The sequence below is a fragment of the Lissotriton helveticus genome, unplaced genomic scaffold (genome assembly GCF_964261635.1).
Source record: "Lissotriton helveticus unplaced genomic scaffold, aLisHel1.1 SCAFFOLD_698, whole genome shotgun sequence".
In the NCBI taxonomy this organism is placed as follows: domain Eukaryota; kingdom Metazoa; phylum Chordata; class Amphibia; order Caudata; family Salamandridae; genus Lissotriton; species Lissotriton helveticus.
In genome coordinates, this window is record NW_027611898.1 from 264,801 (window position 1) to 291,910 (window position 27,110).

Here is a 27,110-nt window from a genome sequence, read left to right on the forward strand (position 1 = left end):
AGGAGGCATAGAGGCGTGAAAACGAGGTTTGGAACGCGCCACACTGACATGAAAGCGAGTCTTGGGATTCGCTACACTAACACGAAAGCGAGGCTTGGAACTCGCTCGCAGTGCGAAACACTTCTGGGTAAACCTAGGAAGCAGCTAAATGAATGCGAAATGCCGCGATAGGCAGAACTAAGGGGCACAGAGGAGGTGCACCGGAAGTTATTCAACGAAGGGCCACTGAGGGGGCAGAAGAATAGATGTAAATACAGAGGGTCAGGCTCCAGCATTGTGGCGGTTTGGAAAAGGACAGCACTCACGGTAAGGAGGGGAAGCGTCGTGGAAGGAGAGCAATATTAGTCAGATAATGCCAAGTGGAATTAAACGCCCTAACACCAGTATTTCCTCTTGTCTTCCTTCTCCTTAGAGCAACAGCACCCGGAGGGCAAGAGAGATAAATATCACTCAAAGGGCAGGGACTCCACGGCCGGCCCAGGCTTTGTGTACAGGTGAGGCATGGCTCCCCCTAGGGATTACCAACAAGTGTGGAGATGTGCAATAAACAGCAAACTGAAATGAGCCCCCTTTTTAACAGAAATAGCCTCGAGGTGGCAGTGAATCTGTCTGATAAAGGATTATCCCCGCGGTGCAAATTTAAAAGACTGAGAAGACATCACGCAAATGTGGCTTTAACCTGTTTCTTGCTTCGAACGTTCAGCGCCAGTGCCGTTGGACGCGCGCAGCACTATGGAGGTAGAGCTCCCAATGGCCGACGGCAGCACTGAAGGGGTTAACCGCTTCAGCGCGGCGTGAATTTTCACGCTGTGCTGAGCGTTCCATTGAGCCTATGGGCTCATGACGGAACGGTTCCGTCATGAGCACAGCTCAACCGACGCTCATGACGGAACCGTTCCGTCATGAGCACCGAAGGGGTTAAAGTAGGTATAGAGTTGATAACAATAGACAAAAGACACTCGGTCTATCTGGTAGTTTGTTAAGAATTAGCACCAAAACATCTATTTCTCTTTAGATGAGAGCCGGATTTTAAATGATTTTAATGGAGCGAACATATTAATAGTACTGTACTTAAAGAAGCGAATACATCAGAAACACATACACAAGGTGTCGTGAAAGCTAAGGTAATGATTTTCTGTCTGTTTAAAGAACAGCGTTTAGCCCACTTTAAAAAGGAAGGAAAGAATAATAATGAAGTATAACTTACCCTTCGGAAACCCGTAGGTCATGATCCCAAAATCCAAGACATTGTGGATATTGATGAGAGGAATGACTAACATGAGATAAGGTCACCCACATTTGTTTTACTGTAGTGCCTCCAAAGCATGTTTCCAGTATAAGTTGCAAGATTGTATCCAATGGTACAGGCAGGTCTTTTCGCCCCCATTACCAAACCCATTTTCCTGCTACCCTGGATCTAGTGAAAGAGCAGATATACGTAGAGGGGACCTTTGGGATGGAACAGCGGGTGACCAATAGATAAAAGGGATACAGCCCATTTATTAGAACGATCGAATCAAATATGGTTGTGACAATATTGTATAAATAAGGATAGGAGACAAGATCCCTTAAGAATGGTTTTCTAGCTAGTGAGGAATGTGTACCCAAGAAATGCGTAGTTGGAATATGTTCATACAACTATGTTTAACAAGCATTGGAAATGCAATAGGTCTCGCATTAGAAAAGGTGGAGCTATTGGTTTTGTAAATGACAATTTTTTTTTGGGGTTGGTCTTGAAAATAGCAAAATTAATATCTTTGTCATTTACAATGCCAATACTTTTAACTTTTTCAAATGCGACACCTATAGCATTTGTAATGCAACATGTTTTGTATGTACGTGACTTACATGTATTCATATAACAAATACAAATGGCTTTTAATTTTTTTAAATAATTAATACTTAAATAAAAGTTCTTGTAATTTATAATAGCAATAGCTTAAACTATTGTAAATAACTTTTGTGAAGAATATGTTCAGTGTATTTTATTATGACGAAAATGCAAGAACAGAGGTGAAATATTAATTGATTTTACAAATAACAATGGCTTTTAATTTTTTTTCTAATAATTAATACTTAAATGAAAGTAATTTGTAATTTATAAAGGCACTAGCTTAAAGTGAATAGGAAATGTATAGAATGGGACAATGTGAGATTGCCTTGTTTTCTAAAACAACTATTTAATTGTGTTTTTCTACAGGAATCAAACTAAAGTGGCAACCTACCAGTGCCTATCAGGGCTCGACAAATCCACACGACCGCTCGCATTTCGAGGTAAATTTTATGAGGTCGAGCTTTTTTTAGGTCCTACTAGCCTTTTCTGGCGAGTAGGAAAACATACTAGCTCTTGTTCTCCCTCTTTTAAAATGGAGCAAATGTGACAAGATAACAAGATTTAAAGGCCTTTTTATTGCTCACAAACCAAATGAGCAATAAAGATGCCTTTAAATCTTTTTATCTTGTCACGTTTGCTCTGCTTTCAGGGACGGAGGTGAAGTAGGTTACTGTTAGGTCAAGGGGACTTTTAAAGGTACTAGACCTGCAGGACTAGTACCATTGTTCAGATTTTTCGAGCCCTGCCTATAAAAAGAGAGACATATATAACTGTCTTGATAAAGATGGACTATCGTATATAAACCATCGACGCCTCATTGTACACAATCAATGGAAATAGCCTAACCTGTAGATATGAAATATTGAGCATATTTAGGAAAAGCTAGGAAGTATTGTTAACCCTGATGTGTGATTTCATGACAAAAAATAGTGTCTGTCTTTTGTCTCTCCCTGTGGTCTAGTGCCTATTAGTATTTAGCTTGGGCAATTTAGGTGTAGTATTGTTTAGGTTCAAACTTTTTTTAATGGAATAATATTTTTTGCTTGATTGATGAGATACTGTTGGATGTATATGTAATATTACTGCATATGTTTTTAATGGCAATGAATTTTTAGTACTGACTGTTATAATGTTTAGGATGTTGACTTTAACAAAAAATAAAGAAATTATAGTATTTACTTACCTTATAATCAATGGTGTTGGTATTAGGTGTAAATTCTAATACTTGGGTTGCAATCTGTGTGAAGAGCACACAGATTAGTTTAAGAAAGTTTTTGTCCACCAAGGGATTTTCCTTTTTCTACTGAGATGTAGGTAAGACACCCCTCTAGCAGGCCTTATAGTGCATGATGTTTTATGGATATCTCCTGAGAGGGCATATCTACATGAGCAGATATGCCCCAACAATATCCTTGTCGATTCCGGGATATGCCCCTACAATATCCTTGTCGATTCCTGGATATTGTAAGTGACCAGGGAAGCTCTATAGTAAGTACATTGGCTGGACACTCGTCATTACAAGTGCCACAGCTCCATGAAGGAAGCACTGAAATATGGGATATTTGGTACCAAACATCTCAGCATAATAAACCTGCACTGATGCAGTGTCCGATTTATTAAAAATTGCACACAGAGTGCACCTTAGAGGGGTCCCCTAAAATCTACCAATCCTTAGTGTGGTCACCAACTGGCCTGAGCCAGCCTGCTACCACCGGACAGTGTTCTGTCCTCATGGGGAGAGTGCCTGCGCACTTTGAGGTCGATAATGCCTTTGTTGGTTGGAGGTGTTCACACCTCCCCCTGGTCAGGAAGAGCCATCTGTGGCAGGTGGGTCAGGAGTGACAAAACTCTTTTGTGTCCTCTGACTTGTGAGGCCAATGAAAGTGAGGGACAAGCCTGTCCCAAGTCTTACTTTGGCCTATGTGTCCTGCTAAAGGGATGTCATGTGCCAGTGTCAGTAGGAAGCCCTTAAACTTCAGAGGTAGAAATGGCCAACCTCCTGGTGACACCAGGCTTGGGGTCTCTATCCTCTGAGTAAAGGAGTCCTTCATCCCAGTAGATCCTGTGGGACCCACTGGCACTCTCATCAGCCTCAGCAGCAACTTGCTGGCTGAGGGGTTCAAGAGAGGGGCAGGTTTGCTGCTCCTGGCTCAGATCTGACCTGAAGGGCCCCCTGTCCCCAAGAACTCAACCTGATCAGATATAAGTTCCTCTGAGACAGTACCTTCACAGGGACCGTGATCATCTCCCTCAGTAGACACTGGTCCTCCTTCTGAGCCTGGGGGGAAGACACAGCCTTACCCCTCCTGGTCCATTCTTCCAGGATCCAGGGTCTGTTCAGTGGATGTCTGTTTGGCCTGTGACCTAGTCGGCAGCAAACACATCTGCAGAGATGCCCAGCATTGCTGCATGAGTCCTTAGGTCTACTTCAGCCCATGCTGAAGATTCTAAATCATTGCCCAATAAGCATTCAAAAGGAAGGTCTGAACTAACCACAACTTTCTTAGGGCCTGTGAACCCTTCCCAGCTGAAATTAACAACTGGCAAGTAATGATCAGCCCTGACATTGTTAACTTTGATCACTTCCTACATCTCACCAAGTTTGATTTGATCAGGGTCCACCATAGTGACACTGGCACCTGTGTCCCTGTATGCTATGGCCTCCTTACCATTAATCAAAGGCTGCTGCCTGCATTTTCCGAAGTTACTTGGACTGACAAATAAGGTGACCATATTTATTTATATTTATTTATTTATTTATTTATTCATATATTTATAAAGCTCAACATTTATCCCAGGGTATGTCACGGCGCTAAGGGTTACGGTAGTGAGTAGGTGGGTGAGGGCCAGATATCAGTCTTTAGGGAATACGTGTGTTTTGAGTTTTCTCCTGAAGGCGTTGTACTGTTTAGTCAACTTAAGTTCGACTGGGAGCTCGTTCCAAGGCCGTGCTGCCAGATGTGAAAAGGTACGGCCTCCTGTTCTAGACTTATTTATCTTTTTTGTTTCGGCCAGAGCAAGGTGTTGCGATCTTAGTGGTCTAGTGGGAATATAAAAGTGTATTTTGTTCTGAAGGATCATGGGGCCTGTGTCATGGAGTGTCCTGTGAGCATGACCAAGGAGCTTGAAGCAGGCTCTTTGACGCATGGGCAGCCAGTGGAGTTGCTTTAGGCAGTCCTTTGCTTAACTGTGTTTGCCTTTGTTGCACACTAGTTTTTCTTCAGCATTCTGCACCACCTGTAAACGTTTAAATAGGTAGTCTGGCATGCCCACGAAAAGGACATTGCCATAGTCGAACCTGCTGACTAGCAGGGCCTGTGTGACTGTTTTCCTGCTTTCCAGGGGGATCCACAGGAATAACCTTTTTAGGAGTTTCAGGGTGGTGAAGCTTTTCCCAAATAGAGTTCGTACGTGGGCCTGCATAGATAGTGTGTCGTCAATAGTTACACATGGGTTTTTGGCACAGTGCTTGGGTGTGGGGGCGTCTCCTAAAGAGGAGGGCCATCAGGAAGAGTCCCAGATGTGTTTGGCTTCTCCGAGAAGCAGGATTTCGGTTTTGTCTGCATTTAGCTTTAGGCAGTGGTCTACCATCCAGTCAGCCATTTCGGTAAGGCAGCTAGTAAGTTTAGTTTTGGTATCTTCATGCCCCTTCCCTATGGTGATTGTAAGTTGTGTATCATCCGCATAGGAGCAAACCCCAAAGCCCAATTTTGTCCCAATTTGTGCCAGAGGTGAGACATAGGCGTTGAACAGCGTGGGGCTGAGGGATGCTCCCTGCGGGAGACCACATTTCAGTTGTTTCTGTTTAGATGAGAAGGCTCCTAGCTGGACCGTTTGGGTTCTGTTGCACAGAAAAGAACTGAGCCATTCAAGGGCTTTTCCATTTATCCCTTTTTCCAGTAGGGGTCCAGTAGGTTGTTGTATTCTAGGTATTTGGATAGCTGTCTATTAATCAGCTCCACCAACACTTTGGAGAGATACAGGAGTTGAGATATGGGTCTGTAGTTGACCGGGTTTGTCACATCTGTACCTGCTTTTTTTAGCAGCGGGGTCACAATCGCTTGTTTCCATGTTTCTGGGAGAGTTGCTGCTTCTAGGGAGTTGTTGAAAAGCTGCTTGATAGCTGGGGCGAGGGAGGGTATGATCTGTCTTAACCCTTTCTATGCTGATGACGGAACCGCTCCGTCATCAGCTGCGGTGGCGCTGTGCTGATGACGGAGCGGTTCCGTCATGGCCCGGCCGCCGCGCCTGCGCGGTGCGAATTCCGCGCCTGCGCTGGGCGTTCTATTGAGCAGGCGGGGCCATGACAGATCCGCTCCGTCATGAGCACAGCGCAACCGCGGCTGGTGACGGATTGGTTCCGTCACCAGCATGCGGTCTCCGCGCGGCCGCCCCGCCCCCTTAGCGCTGTGGCGGAATAGCTGCCGCAGCGATGCGGTTAAAATAAAATGTGGGCAGGATTCAAGGGGGGATCCAGATTTGATATCGTTCATGGTTCTGGCAACTTCTGCTTCTGAAATTGGGGTGAAGCTATTTAGTTGGGTGTGATTATTCAAGGGGGGGGTCTGATTTTCCCCTGCTAGTGGGGGCCACTGGGGTGTTTAGGTCCAATATTGAGTAGATTTTCTCTACTTTATCTGTGAAAAAATTACTCCTCATTTCACAGTTTTCTGTTGAACGGTGCAATGTTTGGGACATGCAGGCGGGTTTACACAGTTCTTTTACGGTTTTATATAGCTCTGTGGTTGAGTTGCTATTTTCGTTGATTCTTTGTGCATAGTGTGTCCTTTTTGCCTTTTTTGTATGGCATGATTGTAAGTTTTGAGAACAGTTTTGTAGATTAACTTTTCAGCATCTAGTCGGGACATTCTCCAGGTGGTGTTCCTTGACTGACTGACTGACTGACAGACTGAATTATTTTTAGAGCGCTCTTATGCCGAGGCGTCTTGGCGCTGTGGGACGGAGAGAGAGAAGTTGGAATTAGGGCAGCACAAAAAGCCAGGTCTTCAGTGCCTTTCTAAACTTAGCTATGCTCTTTTCGGAACGAAGCAAGTATGGTAAACTGTTCCAGAGCTTTGGGACTTGATGGGAGAAAGATCTGCCGCCCCAACGGACTCTCCTAGTCCTAGGAATGCACAGTAGATTTTGGGAACTGGATCTGAGTGAACGCTCAGGTATGTACGGGGAAAGGAGATTAGAGAGCTGTTTGGAGGTCTGCCCATAAAGGGATTTGTGGGCCAGGCACATGACCTTGAATTGAATTCTTCTCCTGACCGGAAGCCAATGTAGTTCACTAATTGCTTTAGAAGTGGGATGTCGTTTAGGGAGGTTAAGCAGTACTCTGGCCGCAGCATTTTGAATTGACTGGAGGCGGTTAAGTTGTTTTTCTCCGGCCCCTATGTACAGGGCGTTACAGTAATCTACCCTGGACATGATCAGAGCTGCCACCACTGTCTTCCTCAGGGGGAAAGGGATGTTGGGCAGGATTTTTCGAAGGACCTTAAGTGTAAAGAAACAGGCCGATGTGACCTGGTTTATTTGGGCTGTGCAGGAAAGGTCCTTATCCATTATGAAACCGAGGTTTCTGACCTTGTCGGCCGGAGTCGGGCAGGTGCCAGCTTCAGAGGGCCACCATAGATCGTTCCAAATGGAGGGTTTTTGGCCAAACTCGATGACCTCCGTTTTTCCAGTGTTAAGTTTGAGGAAGTGAGCGTTCATCCATAACTTAACATCCGATATACAGTTCCTGAAACTGGTGGCTGTGGCTTCTACTGTCTGCGCCAGTGAGACCACCAGTTGGGTGTCGTCGGCATAAGAGACTAAATGCAGGCCATGGGTTTTTATCAGTGCAGCTAGGGGAGTGACATAGAGATTAAAAAGGGTTGGTGACAAAGCCGAACCCTGAGGGACTCCACATGGTAGAAGGAACTCCTTAGAAAGGAGACCATCCCAGTGAATTTGATGAATGCGTGCCTCTAAAAAGGAATGAAGCAATTTTAGGGCGGTATATGTAATGCCCATCATTGTTAGTCTATTTACAAGGACGTCATGATTAACAGTGTCAAACGCCGCTGTCAGATCCAATAAGATCAGAGCGGCTCTGCCTCCCTTGTCCATGGTTTGACGAATGTCATCAGATGCTATAATCAGAGCAGTTTCCGTTGAGTGACAGGCCCTGAAACCATGTTGTGTGAGGTCTAATAGGTGGCTGTCTTCAAGGTGTTTGGTAAGTTCTTGATTCATTGCAGTTTCAAGAATTTTAGCAGGAAGGGGCAAACACGATATAGGACGGTAATGTTTAGCTTCCTTAAGATCCAGGGAATCCTTTTTAAGGATGGGCCTGATACACGCCTTCCTCCAACTGCTGGGAAATTGGCCGGAGTTAATTGCAGTGTTAAGGAGGGGAGTTAAGGCTAAGCTGATAGTTTCAGGGACCAAATGTAGGATGTGAGGGGGACATGGGTCTAGCGGTGAGCCAGATTTAGTCTGCAGGAGCAAGGTGGCAACCTGATCGTAGCTAAGCTGGGAGAATTTGGGGAATTCTGGAACTGATAGCTGTTGGTCTATTTCATGGGGGACCTCTTCACACGTGGGAAGCAAGCGAAGGTCATCATAGACTGTCTGGATTTTCTGCTGAAAGAATTTTGCTATAGTTTCCACAAAATCTCGGTGAGGCTTAAAAATGGTTTCTCTGCGGCTTTTAGCTAGGTGTGTGATGGTTTTAAATAATTCCTTTGAGGAGTTTGCGGACTCTTGGATTTTCTTTGTATAGAAAGCAGCCTTAGCTTGCTCTATAGCGAGCTTATAATCATGTAGAGTGGCCGTATACTCCTTTCTAGACTGGGAACTGTAGTCATTTCGCCACAGCCTCTCGGCCCTCCTGCATTTCAGTTTTATCAATTTAACCTCAGGGGTGTACCATTGTGAGGTTGCTGAACGAATCTTAGGTTTTTTGGATTCTTCCGGGGCTAGCTTGTCCATTGCCTGTGTGAGCCAGGTGTTAAATTTGCGGGCTCCATCGTTACTGTCCGTGCTAGCTAAAGTGGATAGATCCCTGCTGAGTGTATTTGCTAGGGATGTAGCTTCTAATTTTTTCCATGGACGGGATTTAGTCGGAAGTACAAGGTCCTTTCTCCTTGCATTTGTCAACGTAAATGCAAGGGTGAAGTTTATTACAGCGTGATCGGACCAGGGGAGAGGCGTAGTGGAGGTGATCTGGATGTGGTGGTTATTGGTAAAAATGGAATCTAGCGTATGACCAGCTGTGTGGGTTGGTCCAGCCCTTAGTTGGGTTAGTCCGTAGCTATGAAAGTTATCTATAAGGGTGGTGGTTTCATTGGAGTTATTGTCTTCGAGGTGAAAATTAAAATCTTCCAGAACAGTAAAGGTGGGATGGTCTGATGTGGACTCCAGGAAGGTTAGAAGGGCATTGGTAAATGGACCTCTGGGTCCTGGGGGTCGGTATATCAGAAGTCCGGTAAATATAAGTTGGTTGTTATATTTGACCGAAAAAGATATAGCCTCTGCTTCTAGTCCCGGCTGATGGAGAATGTGTAGTTTAAAGATAGACCGGTGAATGATGGCTACCCCTCTACCAGTGGTTCCCTGTCTGTCCACATGTGCCACAGAGTAATCTGTGGGTACTGCGATGTTCCAGTCTGGCCCAGATGAATCTGTTGCCCACGTTTCAGTCAGGAAGGCCAGATCGATCTCGTTGTTTGAGATGAGGTTTTCAATTTCATATTTGTGTTTTGGCATTGACCTGACATTTAGAAGTATGTTTTTTAAGGATTTGATATTCGGTTTAAAACGCCAGTGCGGGGGTGGAGCAGGGGGTAGAGAGAAGTTGCCCTGGGTATAGTATTGGGTTCGCTGGATGCGAGATAAGGTATTGTGTAGCCGCACAGTCCGCATTTGCGAGTGTACGGCATGCCTCTGTTAGAGGGTTTAGCCAGATGTTCAAAATCGTTGCGTCTTAGGTTAATAAGCGTTTCTTTGGAGTAGACATGTTTCATATGAGCTAGTGGGTTTTGGGCAGGGGCTAGGGCCCTGGGCGCTGGCCCGGCGCGGACGGGCGCAGACGGGCTTGCCTACTGCGCGCCTTTGGCGCGCTGCCGGCGCGCCCGCTGCACTTCCGTAAGAGCATAGGGCTAAATAGGCTCGTAGGGCTCGTGGGGCGGAAGTCGCGACAGCTAGATCGCGTCCTACTAGTCACGCCACACCTAAGATGGCAGCTAAGTGACAGATGGATTCTTGAGCAACCCTATTATCCCTCCGCTTCAAACGGGACTTCCCGCGGCGGACCAGGGATTAGGGTGTCAGGTAAGACAAACGTACAATTCTGCAATCAATTGTGCGCGTTCGGGTTACAATCAAAATAGTGACAACATGTGCGAGTTAAATTTTAAAACAATGTAAAACGTTGTAGTCACGATTTTACAATTAAAATATTCGCAGTGTTTAGAAAGGCGCTAGCCGCTCTGCTTACTCCGCCTTGATTTTGCATTTCTTTGTACGTGTTTTGATTTCTGGGGTATACCATTTTTCAGAGGTGGTTCTTTTTATGGATTTAGATTTGATTAAGGGGGCACATAAGTTCAAAGTGTGGGTGATCTCCGTGTCTAGATTCAGAGCACCTTTGTTGGTGAGGGGAGTACCTAGGTGTTCTAGGTTGGTGTTTGTTGGCCAGTGGAGTTTAAATGATTCTGGAGTTACCAGTTTCCAAGGTCTGTAAAAGTCGGGTGCAGGTAGAGAAGGTCTAGCGGATAACGCAGGCTGAGCAAATGAAAAGGAGACAAGGGAGTGGTCCGTCCATGTCACGGGTTGAATCTCCTCAATCAAGGTAGTTTCAATGTTGGAGAACAGTAGGTCCAATGTGTGGCCTGCATTATGAGTGGGACCTTGGATCCATTGTTTAAATTGGAGAATTTGCATGTCATTGTTTAGATGTGTGGCAGCTAAGCTGTCTGGTTTGTCGAAGTGAATGTTAAAATCTCCGATCCCCAGAAAGTTTTTGTATTTGAGACAGACAGGGAATAGTTGTGTGAGCAGCTTCGCGCTGAAGTCTGCATGATATCCGGGGGGATTATATATCACTGCTCCTCCTAACAGGGTGTGATTACCCTTAGCTACTTGGAATGCTAGTAATTCGTGCTCATCAAGCTGGGCTACTGTGAGTGGGAGGCAGTTGATGTTGTTCCTAAATATTATTGCAAGTCCCCCTCCTCTTTTCCCTTGCCTATCTTGACATATGATTTTATATTTCGGAGGGGGGAATGCGTTGGCTATATCAGGGCAGTTGTTCTCATCTAGCCAGGTTTCAGTTATAAACACTAAGTTGGGGTTCATTTCGTTAATAATGTCCCAGATCTCCTCGGAGTTTTTGTGGAGGGATCTGAACTATAGGCATTTGGTTCTTAGGCCGCTATTCACCGTTTTGGGTGTGGATTCTATGTGTGCTAGGCTGCACCATTTGCATTTTAAGCATGTGAATGGTCCTTTGATGTTTTCAGGAGAAGCTCTAAAGCATTCTTCGTGGTTGCTTGGGGCATGCCTGTTGAGGTCAGTGAGGAACATCTGTGGAATAGGTTTGCGAGTCTCGCAGGTCCGTGCTGCGAGTAGCAGGGGTCCTGGCCCCTGGCCCCGGTCAGGAGCGGATGGGCGCAGACGGGCTTGCCACCATCACAGACAAGTACAGCCCGTGCTGGAGTTCTGGCTAAGACAGAACCCACCTCGGAGCCCAAGGTTAACCCTACTATTGCCTTGTTCCCTGTACCACCACTTGTACCTGTGCTAGGTGGTGAAGTTACCTTAGGGGCAGTGGTAATAGGTGGAGTTGAATCCTTGGCTTTTGGACAATTGACATCTTTTGTCCAATGGGTCTTTTCTTTACATAAATAGCACCAAGGTTTATTTTTGCCTTTACCTTTGTTAGACTGTGATACCTCTCCCCCCTAGATTTAGGTTTATGGGGCCCCAATGAAGACTTCAGATCTTTACCTTTCTCCAAACCCCCATCCGGAGTCTTGGAATCTTGCTTCTTTTGGTCACCACCAGTGTTCTGGGTTTTCTGCTTCACCCTGGTTCTGACCAACTTATATGCCTTCTTTCCCAATTCTTGGGGAGAAGTCAAATCTGAGTCAACCAGGTACTGATGCAATAACGAACTTTGGCAATTATTAAGTATCTTCTCCCTCATAATTTATTATACAATCCTACAAAATCATGCTGCCAAGCAACCAGCCTTACAGAGCCTTAATAGCACTGTTCACAAAGTCCACCCAGGCCTGAGTCTGTGCCTTCTGGGTGTCTCTGAACTTAATCTTGTATTGCTCAGTGGTTAAGCCAAACCCATCAATGAGAGCACTCTTCAGAACTGAATAATTGTCAGCATCTTCTTGTCTAACAGTGAGGGGCTTATCTCTATTGTCAGCAAAGGAGAGCCGCGAGATAGCTGCCCACTGCTCTTGAGGGACCCTCTGTACTTTACATGCCCTCTCTAAAGCAGGTCTCCATTTGTGGATGTCATCCCCAACATGGTAGAGAGGGACAATCTTGCTCAGGTTCCTGTTGTCAAATTAATGTTTCTTAACTCTAGGGATAATTGTTGCTGCCACCATGGGACTCTAGTCCCAACTTTTTTTCTAGCTCTCTAGACTTCCAGGGACTTTTTGTCAAGTGCAGTTGCTCTTGCCTGGCTCTAAACCTAGCTTTCTCAAGCTCAAGTAACTGTTATTCTCTATCTAAAGAGTGATCCCTTTAGCTGGATACAGAGGTCCCTACTGAGTGCCATGAGCGATCTCATTCTGCAAATGGGGATCTAGATCTCCTTGGTAAACTCTGCTCTCTTCCGGGAGGGGTGAAGATTGGCTCCCCTGAGCCATCTCCCTGATCCTCTGGAATATCTGAATAGTCCAGGTGGGAACCTTCAGGTTCCTCCTGCCAGGGTTTGAGTCTAAGTCATAAAAGGTGTCACCTCCTGACATGTCCTCATTCCTTGACCCACCCACTCTCTCCATCTCATCTGACCCAGGGGTCTTCCTAAGGTCATTTATGAGTAACACCTCAGTCAGGCGTTGAGTGTTGGCTGCTCGCCCTGTCTTCAGCTTTCTAGAGGCACACAGGGCTTTCAATTCCTGGAATGAAAGCTCACGGTATCTAGAGGGCAGAGAGCCACTGGTTTCTCCTTTAGTAAACATACAAAGTGTGGTGTGGTGTGTGCACCTACCTAACCTAATGGGAAACTAAACTCTCTTAGGTTGGGGAAGGGTGTGCTAAACCCTTGACTACTCAACCCCAAGTTCAATAGAACTTACTTATCCAAGCTAGCATTATATGTACCTAGTACTTGCGGTTTTCCAGTTAATCAATACAAAGATGTATGTGGTAAAATAATGCAGGGGTGAATCCCAACGGCTGCACACCAATGTGAGAAGTTGGCCTGGTATATGCTGTCCACTAGTTAAAGTGGGCACCTTGCTCCAGTCCAAACAACCCTTATGGTAATTAGGTTAAAGATAACCTTGGAAAGTTTTCCAAGTGGTAGCTGTGGAGAGCACCCGTTCGGCTTAGTCTTGAAGGAATGTTAAGCAGCTTGTTTTACCAGATTGCAATCTTATAGTATTGGTTGAATGAAAGGTAAACCACACAGTAGTTATAAAAATATGTTATTAATATAACACTCTCTAGTATCCTCTATTTGAGGATATAACACACAGCATGCAATACTTTAGCAATCAAACAATCATAAGTAGCACAATACACAGTGGGCTCCAGGGGAAGACCAAACCATATACTAAAATAGTGGTATAAGAACCACGACTTGAGTCAAGGCAATGTCTAGGAGGTGTAGAATCGCACAACCCCAAGCAACCACCCAAGTTGAGTACGTAGTTACCCCACGGAGGACGCGTGCTCCGTACAACTCTATGGGAGAGTTGCGGTTGAAGTTTTAAAGATTAAGGACCCTTCCCAGTGGATTACGAAGAAGCCCTTTGGAACTTAGAATGTTGGAGAGACGTGGATACCGTAGTACCAGTGTTACCTATCCCAGGGAAGCTGGGTGCATAGGGCTGAAGTGGTGTCGGAAACCGGTGTCGTTCTCAATGGGAGACTTCAAGGAAATGCCTCTGCTGGAAGGAAGAAGAATGTCCAGTGGAATCCACAAGTGGATTCTTGATGGAAAGAACCTAAAAGCAGAGGGGACAGAGTTTGGGTCATTCAGGAGTGACCAGGGTCTCGGGAGACGAATGCCCACCGATGTCGGGTGTTTCTGGTGAGATAAGAGGGTTCTTGATTCTTCAGCTGCAGGGACCAGGAGACGTCGAGGACTACCAGGAGCCAGATGTGAGCTGGCCCAGATGTCGAGTGCTGAGGGGTCAGTGTCCGGCGTGAACACCAACAAGCCTTGGCAACGGCAACCCACGAAGAAGGTCAAGATTGGTTGGGGTCTGGCCCAACAAGGACCAGGAGACTCACCACAGCAATGAAAGTCAGGGCAAGCCTGGAGTAACCAGGGGTGCCCAAATAACGCAGTGTTGACCCTCAAGAGGACCCACATGCCGGAGGCACAGGAGTCACAAGGGGACCTCAGGCAGTTATACAAATCCTCAGTTCCCAGGGCACAGAGTGCGAGGAGGCCGAAGTCCTTGGTAGGAAATGTGCGCAGAGGTTTGGGCTGTCACCCCAATACACAAATTTGGGGAACGCCAACAAGCATATGCTCTTGCAAATGAACGCGGTGCACAGGGGTATGGGTTATGCGGGCCCCGCGAGGGATACTGGCCTCAAACTCGGTGAGAGGGCAGCTCGACCTCTGGAAACTTGGGAACCCACCTCCTGTGTTGTTGGAGCCTTCGGAGTCCACAGGAGCTCAGGGTCAGCAGACCGGTTAATTGTGTTACATGCCTGTGAATGCAGGGGAGTGACTCCTTCACTCCAAGAGAGATACTTCTGTAGTCTTTGATGCTCCACAGGGTCCTACACGGAACCTGTATGGTGCATGGGCACAGACGATGATTTGGACAGAGAGGGAGACAAAGTCAACCAATCAAGACATTTATAAAGCGCACTACTCACCCGTAGGGGTCTCAAGCCGCTGGAGGGGTGCTGCTACTGCTCGAAGAGCCAGGTCTTGAGTTGCTTCCTGAAGGAGAGGTGGTCTTGGGTCAGTCGTAGGTGGGTGGGGAGGGTGTTCCAAGTCTTAGCAGCCAGGTGGGAGAAGGATCTTCCTCCGGTGGTGGTTCTGCGAATCCGTGGGATGGTGGCGAGGGCGAGGCTGGCGGAGCGGAGTTGTCGGGTGGGTGTGTAGAACATGAGGCGGTTGTTGAGGTATTCGGGGCCAGTGTCGTGGAGAGCTTTGTGAGCGTGGGTGAGGAGCCTGAACGTGATCCTTTTGCTGACGGGGAGCCAGTGCAGGTCTCTCAAGTGGGCAGAGATGTGGCTGTGTCGGGGTATGTCCAGGATGAGTCGTGCAGAAGCGTTCTGTATGCGTTGGAGTCTTTTCTGTAGTTTGGCTGGGTTCCGGCGTAGAGGGTGTTCCCGTAGTCCAGTCGGCTGGTGACGAGGGCCTGGGTGACCGTCTTCCTGGTGTTGGTGGGGATCCACCGGACGATCTTTCGGAGCATGCGGAGGGTGTTGAAACATGGCGATGAGACGGCGTTGACTTGCTTGGTCATCGTGAGGGAGGAGTCCAGGATGAAGCCTAGGTTGCGTGCATGGTCCGTGGGCTTGGGGCGGTGCCCAGAGCAAGGGGCCACCAGGAGTCGTCCCAGGCAGAGGGGTATGGTCCCAGGACGAGGACTTCAGTTTTGTCTGAGTTCAGTTTCAGCCGGCTGAGCTTCATCCATTCTGCGACGGCTTTCATTCCTTACTGGAGGCTGGCTCTGGGGGTGGCGGGATCGTTGGTGAGGGAGAGGATCAGCTGGGTGTCGTCTGCGTAGGAGATGATGTTTAGGTTGTGTTGGCGTGCAATGGCTGCAAGGGGGGTTGAAGAGGGTGGGGCTGAGCGAGGAGCCTTGGGGTACGCCGCAGATGATATTGGTGGCCGCTGAGCGGAAGGGAGGGAGGCGTACTCGCTGAGTTCTGTCGGAGAGGAAGGAGGTGATCCATTCCTTGGATCCTGGCGTGGTGGAGGCGGCTTGTTAGGGTGCGGTGGCAGACTGTCGAATGCGGCCGATAGGTCGAGGAGGAAGAGGGCAGTAGTTTCCCCGTTGTCGAGCAGGGCCCTGATGTCGTCTGTGGCTGCGATGAGGGTGGTCTCGGTGCTGTGGTTTGCTCGGAATCCGGACTACGAAGGGTCGAGGTATCCGTTGGTCTGGAGGAAGGAGGTTAGCTGTTTGTTGATGGTCTTCTCGATGACTTTAGCGGGGAAAGGGAGGAGCGAGATGGGGCGGAAGTTCTTGAGGTCCGCGGGGTCTGCGGTGGGTTTCTTCAGGAAGGCGCTGATCTCCGCATGTTTCCAGCTCTCCGGAAAGGTGGTGGATGCGAAGGAGTTGTTAATGATGTTACGGAGTTGGGGTGCGATGATGGTGTCGGCTTTGTTGAAGATGTGGTGTGGGCAGGGGTCGGCAGGGGAGCCGGAGTGAATAGTGTTCATCACGAGGGTGGTGTCTTCAGTGCTGACAGGGGTCAAGGTGTAGAGGATGGTGGTGGGGGGCGTTGGTTCGGTGGTAGGGTGCGTGGTCTGGGTGCTGAAGCTGTTGTGTATGTTGGCGATCTTGTGGTGGAAGAACGAGGCGAGTGCGTCGCAGAGGTCTTGCGAGGGCTTGATGTCGTTGTTGCTGGCGCTGGGGTTGAAGAGCTCTTTAACGATGTTGAAGAGTTCCTTGCTGTTGTGGGTGTTGTTGTCCAGTCGTTCTCTGAATGCACTCCTTTTGGTGGTGCGGATCCGCTGGTGGTGTTTGCGGGTGGCGGCCTTGAGGGCTGTCATGTTTTCTGTTGACTGGTCGTGACGCCAGGCTTTCTCGAGGGTACCGCAGGATTGTTTGGAGTCTTTGAGGTCGCTTGTGAACCACGAGGTTTTCTTGCTGCCGGGTCTGCTGGGAGGATTCTTCAGCGGTGCAAGGGTATCGGCGCAGTTGGTGAGCCACTGTGTGAGGTTACGGGCTGCTTCGTTGGTGTTGCTCCAGCATCTTCGGGGAGCCTGTTGCGCGTGGTGGTGGGTCGTAGTTTTCCTGAAGTTGAAGTGGACGCAGCTATGGTCCGTCCAGTGTAGTCCGGTGGTGTGGCTGAAGGCGATGTGGTTGCTGGAGGAGAAGACTGGGTCAAGGATGTGGCCAGCGTAGTGGGTGGGGGTGTTCACTAGTTGCTTGAGTCCGAGGTTGTCTAGCAGGGTGGTGGTGTTGTTGTCGTTGTTGTTTTCCAGGTGGAAGTTGATGTCTCCCAGGAGGATGTAGTCTGAGGAGGTGAGGGCGTACGGGCTGATGAAGTCTGCGATGACCTCGCTGAACAGTGTGCGTGGACCCGGGGGTCTGTAGATGAGAGTGCCTCTGAGGGTGGTCTTGGGGTCGGTGTGTATCTGGAAGTGAAGGTGCTCGGCTGCGGTGAGGGTGTCGTCGGAGTTGGTCGTGATGCGGATGGTGTTTCTGTGGACGATGGCGATGCCTCCTCCGGTTTGGTTGATGCGGTCCCTCCGGGAGATCTTGTAGCCGTCCGGGATGGCTATGGCAATGTCGGGGGCTGAGGAGGCGTTCATCCAGGTTTCTGTGAGGAAGGCAACGTCTGATGATGTTGTGTCGAGGAGGTTCCAGAGTTCGACGGCGTGTCTGTGGACGGAGCGGGTGTTGAGCAGGATGCACTTGAGGTGATTGTTGCTGGTGCCTGGCCGTGCGGGTGCGTTGCAGGTCCGGAGGCAGGTGAATTTGCAGGCTTGGCAGGTGAAGGGTCCGTGTGTGCGTTTCGGGGTGGCTCGGTGGCAGGCGGGGTTCCAGCCGGTGATGAGTGTGTGGAGGGTGGCGGCGGCGTAGTTCAGACGGATGGGCTGGTGTCGTTGAGGTCCAGGGGTCCTGGCGCTGGGCGCGGACGGGCGCAGACGGGCTTGCCTTTGGCGGGCCTTCGGCGCACCCGCTGCGCGTACGCATGGACTCCGCCTTAAATGGCGAAGTGGGAGGGAGGAGCAGCTAGGAGGCGGGAGCGGGGAGGCGAATGGGAGGGGAGGGAGGTGGTACAGTAGAGAAGTGGGCGGGGCCGCAGGGGAGCAGCGGCAGGTTGCGGGGGGGTAAAGAGCGGGAAAAAATGGAGGCGAGGGGGCGAAGAAACCAAGCGAATAACGGGCAGCAATACAGGCACAGAGAAAACACACAATACTCAACTGCAGGGGCAGCTACGAGACACGGGCAGAAAACAGGCACAGGAACACAACCAGAAGCTCAGCTGCAGGGCAGCGTGGAACTCATGGCAGCAGCGGTGAAGCCTGGCACACTCACGGGGAGTCGCGCAGTGCGTAGAGCGACAGGCCCTGAAGCTGGGTCAAAGGTCACAGCTCAGCACTGCGTGGACTCCGCCATAAATGGTGAAGTGGGAGGGAGGAGCAGCTGGGAGGCGGGAGCGGGGAGGCGAATGGGAGGGGAGGGAGGGGGTACAGAAGAGAAGTGGGCAGGGCCGCAGGGGAGCAGCGGCAGGGAGTGGGGGGGTAAAGAGCAGGAAAAAACGGAGGTGAGGGGGCGAATAAACCAAGACAATAACGGGCAGCAATACAGGCACAGAGAAAACACACAATACTCAGCTGCAGAGGCAGCGACGAGACACGAGCAGAAAACAGGCACAGGAACACAACCAGAAGCTCAGCTGCAGGGCAGCAGCGAACTCGTGGCAGCAGCGGTGAAGCCTGGCACACTCACGAATAGTCGCGCACTGCGTAGAGCGACCGGCCCTGATGCAGGGTCAAAGGTCACAGCTCAGCACTGCGTGGACTCCGCCATAAATGGCCAAGTCAGAGGGAGGAGCAGCGGGGAGGCGAATGTGAGGGGAGGGAGGGGGTACAGAAGAGAAGTGGGCGGGGCCGCAGGGGATCAGCGGCGGGGAGCGGGGGGGTAAAGAGCGGGAAAAATGGAGGCGAGGGGGCGAAGAAACCAAGAGAATAACGGGCATCAATACAGGCACAGAGAAAACACACAATACTCAGCTGCAGGGGCAGCGACGAGACACGTGGCAGCAGCGGTGAAGCCTGGCACACTCACGGGGAATCGCGCAGTGCGTAGTGCGACCGGCCCTGAAGTCAGGCTCAGTCGAAGTCCAGCAAAGTCCAGGGTGTCCAGACGGTCGAAGTTCAGTGGTTTCTGGTTCAGAATCTTGTCCACTTCAAATATAGGGTCCTACAGCCAGGTAAGCCCTTTGTTACCCACGTGAGAGGGTTGGACAGATTCAGAGGACCCTCCCAGGAGAGGGTCTGGACAGTGGGGAGGATTCGCCCATGTCCTTGTCCAGTTTTGTGCCAGAGCCTGAGCCAACGACTCACAGAACTGGTTTGAACTGGACTAGGTACAGGGACACTAAATGTGCTTCTCGTGCAGACTTTCTGGCACTGAGGCAGTGCACCCACCCAGCCCCAATACAGTATCTATTGCAAATCAGAGTTGCCCAGGAGATGCACAAACAACTGGGCCCAGAAACCTTTAGGGCGGGAAGACTCAGGCAGTTCCTCTGCATATATTTAAAGTTGTATTTTACAGTAGAGTAGAGCCCGGATCCACTTTTTCCGAGTAGCAGTAGTTTTAGACCCCCCAGCATTGTGCCACCGCCCGTTTAGCAAGCAAGGTCAAGACAGCGACTAAACTATGGTTGCAGGGTTTGAGGTTCTTTACCCATCCCAGCAGGCAGACATCAGGAGTACACATCACAGATTCAGAGACAACTTTAGTAAACAGAGTTGTGACCTTGGTCCAGAATTGATAGATTCCTGTACAATGCCATGCAAGATGCAGAAACTCTGCATCCCCCTGCCCACACCGAACAAAGCAGGCATTCTCCCGCAGACCAAAGCGCTTCACTTGCAGCGGTGTATAGTACAACTGGTGCAAGTATTTAAAATGGATGATGCAGAGGTTGCAATTTGCAGTTAAGCGGTCAGGGCGCAGCAGAACCGCCACATATCTGGTGAGAATGAAGTTCCTTGTATCGCCGCCATTTATTATTTGAAGGGACCCTGCTCATGCAGGGGCGCCCTCTAACATAAAACCCAGCACCCTGCCTTCAGGATTGATAAGGCCTGAAATAGGGGGGACTGATAGGTTTTAAGTGTAGTGACTTATAGATATAGTAAACCTATATCTTTCATAAGTGGTGAAGCACCAGCTTACATAGGCTGCAATGTCAGACCTGTAGTTGCATTTTGCATGGACTCTCATGGGTGGCATAATACATGCTGCAGCCCGTGGGAGGCCTCTGGGGTACCTATGCACTGGGTACATGTGTACCATATACAAGGGACTGATAAGGGTACCCCAGTATCCAATCCGGAGTGTACCTAGTACGTGTTTTACAGTTTAGGAGGAAAAGGCAGATAGGCTGGGGTCATGATTAGCAGGATCCCAGCCAGACTAGTCAAAAACCGTGGGTGCAATTAGCAAAAAGTGGGGGTAACCATAAGAAGCAGTTCCTACTTTCCTACAGTTAGTGATGAGTGGATTGGTTAGTTGTGGAGGATAGAGTTATGTACTGTTCGCAGGTGATGGTAGAAATGCGTGGTAGCTGGGATAGAAGGGTATAAAGGTTTGGTTTAGAAGTGGTTGCTGAGAAATTGGGTTGTGCATAGGGTTAGTTTGTAGTCCATGAGTGGAGTACATTAGGTGTGTGTGTGTGTTACTCTGGTCGTGGATGGGGTTGGGTGTGTGCTGATTAATGAGGAAATGGGCAGCATTTCTGATCCTAGTCCCTACCAGCTTTAAACAGGCACTCACCCGTGTCCTCTCGGCCCTTAGCCTCGATGCACATGTGAGACACCCTAAGCTTTTTTTTTTTAGTTTTTATATAGCCCAAACTAGACCCAAAGATATTAGGTATCAGAGTGCTTTACATGAGCACCAGTTTCGTTACACAAGGACACATTCATTTTGTTAGGCAAGGGGAGATTAAGTGATTTGCCCAGAATCACAGGATGTTGTGCGTTGTTGTCGAGACTCAAACCTGGTTCTCCAGCTTCGAGGTCATCCGCTCTAGCCGTAAGGCTACATCCCCTCCTGTAGCCTTGGCCTTTTATATCCCTAGTAGTCAGGTGACCCCTTCAGCCAATGAGAACCCTAGCCCTATCCAATCGCAACACTAACCCTAACCCCTGAACCTTAGGGCCAATAGGAGGCCAGGCACTCAATCAGGCACAAAACTCTAAACCCTACGTCCAATAGAAAGCCTAACCCCAAACCCAGTCCCAACCCTGTTCCCTGTCAATCATACAGGAGACCCTAAACCCTATCTCCAATAGAAAATCTAACCCTAGGCCTATCCCTACCCTATATTAAGTAACCAATCACACAGGAAACCCTGAGCCCTATTTCCAATAGTAAGCCTAACATTAGCCCTAGTCTTAACCCTAGACTACACATCAATCGCACAGAAAACTCTAAGCCCTATGTCCAATAAAAAGCCTAGCCCCAGGAACCAATCCAAACCCCTAAACCTATCCACCAATCAGATCACTAACCCTAAGCCCTACACTAATAGAATCACTGATCCAGCAAAACCAAGGGCATCACCTCCTCCCACGACCTCTGCGACAAGCTTGAATCCTACTTCCATCTGAAAATCATTGGCCTCTACGACCACTTCAATGACCAGACACCTGACACCGGAACCACCCCCTCCCCAACAATGACAGACAGCCTACCGTCTCCTCATGGACCTCAGTGACCACCGAAGACACCACTTCGACCATGAAAGGCATCCACTCAGAAGCCCCCACGAACCCCTGCCTGCCACACATCTACAACAGAGCCGCCATCGCCCCAGAACTATGACGCACCATCAACACCGCCTTTAAGACCAGCACCTTCCCCAACAACTGGAAACGTGCAGAAGTCAGACCCCTGCTCAAGAAGCCCTCTGCGGACCCCACTGACCTCAAGAACTACCGACCCATCTCCCTCCTCCCCTTTGCGGCCAAAGTCACTTAGAAGATTGTCAATGCCCAGCTAACAAATTTCATTGAAGAAAACTCCATCCTCGCCCCCTCCCAATCCGTATTCTGCAGCAACCACAGCATCGAGACCATTCTACTCGCCGTCACAGACAACATCAGCATCCTCCTCGACCAAGGGCACACCGCGGCTCTGATCCTACTTGATCTCTCTGCTGCATTTGACACCGTCTCCCACCGCACAATAACCACCAGACTCCACAAAACTGGCATACAGGGAACCGCCCTCGACTGGATCTGCTCCTTCCTCACTGTAGAACCAAAAGAATCAGACTGACACCCTTCCTCTCCAAATCTACTGAAATTAACTGCGGAATACCTCAAGGATTGTTGCTCAGCCCTACGCTCTTCAACATCTTCATGGCCCCCCTCACCGCTATCGTCAAACAGCATGGACTCAGCATAGTATCCTATACCGACGACACCCAGCTCATCCTCTCCCTCACCGAGGACCCCGTCACCACCAGACTCCATTTCCGGGAAGGAATGATGGACGTTGCATCCTCGATGAGCAGCAGCTGGCTGAAGCTCAACTGGGAGAAGACAGAGGTCCTCGTCCTTGGACCCTCCCCCTCCACATGGGACAGTACCTGGTGGCCCACCGCCCTCGGCAGCCCTCCAACCCCCATGGACCACGCCTGAAACCTTGGAATCGTCCTCGACTCCTCCCTCTCCCTGACCCGACAGGTCAACGTCGTCACCTCTAGCTGCTTCAACACCCCCTACATCCTCCGAAAGACCTTCAAACGGATCCCCACCGAAAAAAGGAAGATGGTCACCGCCACCTGCTTACAGTGGAGAAGATAGTTACTTTCAAGAAACTCTCCCATGCCTACAAATGCCTCCACAACACTGGCCCCCAATACCTCAACGAAAGGATCTCTTTCTATGTACCCAAGAGAAACCTCCGATCTGCCGACCTCGCCGAAACCCCATGCAGCAGAAAAGCCAGAACAGGTGGAAGAGCCTTCTCATCGCGTCAAGACCTGGAACAAGCTTCCAATCGACATCAGACGTTCCCCTTCTGTGAACATCTTCAGGAAGACACTCAGGACCTGGCTCTTCGACTGAAAAGAGCTGATTTCACCCCTTCCCCCCCACCCCCCACAGCGCCTTGAGACCCTCATGGGTGAGTAGCGCGCTTACAAGTCCCCTGATTGATTGATTAGATCTAAAAGACGCCTACTTTCATATTCCAATTCATCCCGCTCATCGCAAATATCTCAGGTTTATGATAGCAGGCGAACATTACCATTACAAGGTACTTTCATTCGGCGTCACCACGGCCTCCAGAGTGTTCACCAAATGTCTCGCAGTAGCAGCTGCTCATCTCAGAACACAATGTCTTCCCTTACCTGGACGACTGGCTTATCGAAGCGAGCACTTACCAAAACTGTATACTACTCACTCAGACAACAGTACACCTACTTCACCAGTTGGGTTTTACAATAAATGCTCAAAAATCTCCCCTGTATCCGGCACAAGTGCAATCTTATCTGGGAGCTTCCATCAACACTCTCAATGCTCTAGCCACTCCCAATATAGCCAGGATTCACAATATCCAGGCCACACTATTACAATTTCAACCCCACCAATCATTACCAGCCAGAGTCTTCATGCTGCTGCTGGGAATGATGGCATCCTGCGTTGCAATCGTACCTCATGCAAGGCTTCACATGTGTCCTCTGCAGCAATGTCCAGCGAGTAAGTGCAATCAATCACAGGGTCTACTAACCGATCTAGTGTTGGTAGACAGTCGCACCCATCGCTCTCTGCAGTGGTTGAACCCTCAAAACTTAGCAAAAGGGCGGCCTTCCATAGACCTGATTCCACAGACTATACTCACAACAGACGCATCGTTAACCGGTTGGGGTAACCATTTCAATATTACACAGTACAGGGCTGTGGTAGGACAAACACAAACATCTTCACATCAACTACCTGGAACTTCTAGCAGTGTTCCTAGCACTCAAAGCTTTTCTCACCCAACTTGTAGGCAAGACTGTCTTAGTACGCACGCAGAACATCACAGCAATGTACTACCTACAGAAACAGGGAGGGACTCACTCTCTCCAGCTGTCAAGCTGTGCACAAAGCATTTGGAATTGGGTGAATCACCAAAAAAATCCATCTCCTAGCAGAACACCTCCCAGGGGTAGGCCATCAGATTGCAGCCCTGCTGAGCAGACACAGGCAGCTAGTAAACAAGTGGGAACTTCATCCCCAAGTTCTTCTTCCCTACTTTCAAAAATGGGCTTTTCTACAAATAGATCTGTTTGCAACAGTATTGAATGCAAAATTCCCAAACTTTGCATCGAGGTTCCCACAACCAGCATCCAAAGGCAATGCCCTATGGATGATTTGGTCAGTTATATTTGCTTACGCTTTTCCGCCTCTCCTGCTAATTCCATTACTTGTTCGGAAACTCAGACAAACTTCCCTCACACAGATCTTAATAGCCCCCACATAAGCTCGCAACCTTGGTACACCACCCTGTTAGAACTCTCAGTGGTTCCACATCAAAAGCTACATCTCACACATTGTCTCCTAACTCAGATCCATGGGGAAGTTAGACATCCAATTCCCAGAGAACTCAACCTAACGATTTGGCTCCTGAAGTCATAGTTTGTTATTTACAACTACAACCAGACTGTATGAATATTCTCAAGGAAGCTTGAAAGCCTACTACCAGAGCATGTTATGCAGCAAATGGAAACGTTTTGTTGCCTTTTGTAACAACAACAATATCAATCCTCTTGATGTGTTTGTGCAGAACATCATTTGTTATCTGTTGCATTTACAGCAATGTGGATTAGTTCACACATCCATTTGTTTACACCTGGGAGTCGTAGCTGCATACTTGCAAAATAGACAACACCTATCTCTCTTCAGAGTACCAGTGATTAACGCCTTCATGGAAGGATTAAAAAGGGTTATACGGCCAAGTATTCCACCTGCTCCAGAGTGGAACTTAAACATAGTCCTTACAAGGCTAGTGGGCCCGCCTTTTGAACCAATGCACAAATGTCCGTAGAGTTGATGTACTTCAGGCATTACCAATACAAGAGCCTTTCTTTCAACTTCACAACAATAGAGTGGTTCTACGTACCAATCCTAAATTCCTCCTTAAAGTAGTTTCTGCTTAGGGGTAATTTATGTGCGATATCAAATTAAAATAATATAACATTAGCATTTTCATTACTAATTGAACCATCGTAATTCTTGTATAGAATTTGTGCTGCAATGATAATAGAATCAGATAAAAGTAATTAGCAGTATAAGCACATTGAACAAAATAAATAGTTCCACCATCTTTCTAAAACAATGTACATATGCAAGCATATAAAAACTATGTAGCGTTTTCCTACTATGCTTTCCAGTGTGTGTCTATGTGTGTCTGTCTCCCATTCCCTGTAGGGAAAGTATGTAGCTCCCCGTTGTAGAAGAGTCAGTCAAGAAGGAGCACACTGCATTGAATAATTTCTTGGTGTGCACTTTTTATTAGTATTACAGGAAATCACAATGATTGATTGTCTCTTTTATATTCTTCTTTCCCACAGGGTCTTCCACTTCAGTCCCTTAGGTGAGCCTCGGCCGCCGTTGTTCCTCGGACAGAAGGAAAAGACTCAGGTAAGTGTTTTTGCTTTAGGGTTTAATCAAGGGAGGATTTGAGGGATAAATAATAGCTATGCATAAATGTTAAGGGAGGGGGTAGAGGTTGGAGCAACCAAAGGAAAAAGAGTAGCCGATGGTTTCTGCTCTTGTCTTTCTTTTCCGTCTCACTTATTTCCTTTTCCCTGGGTCCCTTTCAACCCTCAGCCTCCCCTCCCGTCCCTCTCTGACTCAGCCCCTTTCCAAAAGCCCCGTAGACGCCCACGCACCTTGAAGAGTCACGTCACTCCGGGGCCGTGGCGTGGTGACTCCACGTCTTTCAGTGAGGTCTGGTCTTCTGTTTCGGCTTTCCCTCCTCCACCAGGTTCGGGTTTTCCGCTCGCCGACAAACTGTGACCTCCCCTGGGCTCCGGTTCTCTCTCTCAGAAGGCTGTTAGGCCTTCTCTGTCTTTCTGGTCTTCCCCCGCTGGTTTCTCCACCTCGCGTTCCTGTGCTGCGTGCAGCTGGATCAACTACTGACCAACCTGACGCGCTCTCCAACCCGCCTTCTTTAAGCGTTTATCCTCTGATGTCCGTCCTCAGCTCTGGCTTAAAGGGGCCGCCTGCCGATTCCCCTCTCTCCACTTCTTGATGACAGCAAAGCAGACAACTGGTAAAAGGGGACTGTGAATATAGGAGGGGAGAAATATATGAAGGGATGGCATGGCACTCCTTATCCTCTATCCCATTGTCTACCACAAGGGCTACCTGACACACCCCACCCCCAGACGTTTCCTGTTCGGGGAAATGAGGAATGCGTGAAAGAAAGTCAGCAACTTGGTATGCAGAGTATAAGAGATGACAATGCTAAAACTAGTGCCCATCCTGGAATAACCTAAAACACCTAAAAATAGCTTATCCTAAAAACCCACCTTCCAAAAACAAGATACCAAACAACAGGAAAAACTTAGGAGCTTCAGGTGATGTCCCTAGTGTCTGATTACTGGTGTTTGTTTAGGTTTACAGGAGTCCAGAGGTTACATAGCAAACCTTGTCTATGCATGCCGTGTATTTTTCATTCATTGTTGTCATGTTTATGTAATCCACTCATCGCGTGCCAGAAGGTAGATGTACTTGGCTACAGTTGTTTATATAGCGCCAGACTCGATCAGGTCTGTGTCTCCTGCTCCACAGCTTGTACCCGCAAAAGTGCATCAATGTCTCCATCCCTTGGAAGCAAATCCACCTGTATTCCAGTTTAAGCATATTTATTCTCATAGAATCACTTTCAAAATCCACTGTTCCTCAAGTAAATTCAAATTCAGTCTGCCCAATTCATTTTGGGGGTTCTCCCTTCATCAGGGGGCGCTCGTGAGGAATCTATGTTGTATGTTGTGTGCGGAAAATAGTGACATAAGAATTAACCTGCAATGCAATCTAATCCAACATATACATAAATTAATAGTTTACTACATGTCCTGGTACAGTCTAACCGCATGTCTGCGTTTGTGTTATGCCAGGGTCTCCACCTTTTCGATAGTGAGAGCTACTTCTGAT

General features: G+C 48.5%; 1 protein-coding gene across 1 annotated transcript in view; it reads left to right on the forward strand.

The window, feature by feature from the left end:
• Nucleotides 1-2,216: 2,216 nt before the first annotated feature.
• The window catches only part of LOC144807232 (uncharacterized), a 77,813-nt gene continuing 52,919 nt past the window's right edge, over nt 2,217-27,110 (forward strand). Inside the window, exons 1-2 of the mRNA XM_078673086.1 lie at nt 2,217-2,274; nt 25,523-25,592. The gene's annotated coding sequence lies outside the window, so the exon portion shown is untranslated. The remainder of the gene's footprint in view (nt 2,275-25,522; nt 25,593-27,110) is intronic.